Raw genomic sequence first — 1444 nt, 5'->3', positions numbered from 1 at the left:
GCGCCCGGCTAGTTTTTTGTATTTTTAGTAGAGATGGGGTTTTACCATGTTAGCCAGGATGGTCTCGATCTCCTGACCTCATGATCTGCCTGTCTTGGCCTCCCAAAGTGCTGGGATTACAGGCTTGAGCCACCACGCCTGGCCTTTTTTTTCTGTTTTTAAAGAGACAAAGTCTCACTCTGTTGCCCAGGCTGGAGTGTAGTGGTGAAATCATAGTTCATTGTAGCCTCCAACTCCGGGTCTCAAGTGATCCTCCTACCTCAGCCTCCCAAGCACCTGGGACTACAGGTACATGGCACTACACCCAGTTAATTAAAAAAAAAATTTTTTTTTTTTTTTTTTAGAGATGGGGTCTCGCTGTGTTGCCCGGGCTGTTCTGGAACTCCTGGGTTCAAGTGGTCCTTCTGCCTCAGTATCTCCAAAGTGCTGGGATTACAGACACGAGCCATCACATCTGGCCTGGGTTTTGTTTTGTTTTGAGACAGAGTCTCACTCTGTCCCCCAGGCTGGAGTGCAGTGGCACCATCTCGGCTCACTGCCATCTCCACTTCCCAGGTTCAAGCGATTCTCCTGCCTCAGCCTCCTGAGTAGCTGGGGTTACAGGCGCCCACCACCACATCTAGCTAATTTTGGTATTTGTAGTAGAGATGGGGATTCACCATGTTTGTCAGGCTGGTCTTGAACTTCTGACCTCAAATGATCCGCCCACCTTGGCCTCCCAAAGTGCTGGGATTACAGGTGTGAGCCACCGTACCGCACCCAGCCTGGCCTGGCCTGGGGTTTTTGATGCAAGAAAGATGGGGTGGTCAACACCATGAAAGCAAGAGCCAGGTTTTATTTGCCAACTGTTTCCCCCAGCCCCTAGCACAGGCTGGGCCAGCACAGGCCCTCAGTGTCAGTGTCTGTGGAAAGGATGAATGATTGGAGATGGTGCCGTGGTGGTTCAGACAGACCCAGACATGGCCCCTGTGTCACATGCCCAGGGCTGAGCAAGGAATGTGCGTGGAGCCAGGGAGGCAGGGAAGGGCGGGCAGTCCAGCCAGGAGTTCTGGGAGCCAGGGCCATGCTGACCATAGCTCTTGCTTCACCAGTGAATTCAGGCCGTGAGAGGATGAACAAGCTTCCCTGCTATAAAAGCTACATCCTTGGAGTGGGAGGAGCCAGATCCCAGCCACAACAGGAGGTGGAGGGAGTCTTTTCGTTTTTTTTAATTAATGAATTAATTAATTTATTTATTTTAAGACAGAATTTCACTCTTATTGCCCAGGCTGGAGTGCAGTGGCACAATCTCGGCTCACCACAACCTCCACCTCCTGGGTCCAAGTGGTTCTCCTACCTCAGCCTGCCGAGTAGCTAGGATTACAGGCGTGCGCCACCACGCCTGGCTAATTTTTGTATTTTTAGTAGAAACGAGGTTTCTCCATGTTGGTCAGGCTGGTCTTGA

At 51.3% G+C, this 1444-nt stretch overlaps 1 protein-coding gene across 1 annotated transcript in view; it reads left to right on the top strand.

The window, feature by feature from the left end:
• ARHGEF18 (Rho/Rac guanine nucleotide exchange factor (GEF) 18) overlaps positions 1 to 1444 on the top strand; it is a 150794-nt gene that overhangs the window by 124167 nt on the left and 25183 nt on the right. The gene's annotated exons all lie outside the window — the stretch shown is intronic.

Source organism: Mandrillus leucophaeus, unplaced genomic scaffold (genome assembly GCF_000951045.1).
Source record: "Mandrillus leucophaeus isolate KB7577 unplaced genomic scaffold, Mleu.le_1.0 Scaffold234, whole genome shotgun sequence".
Taxonomy (NCBI): domain Eukaryota; kingdom Metazoa; phylum Chordata; class Mammalia; order Primates; family Cercopithecidae; genus Mandrillus; species Mandrillus leucophaeus.
This window is presented reverse-complemented; position numbering and strand designations above follow the sequence as displayed.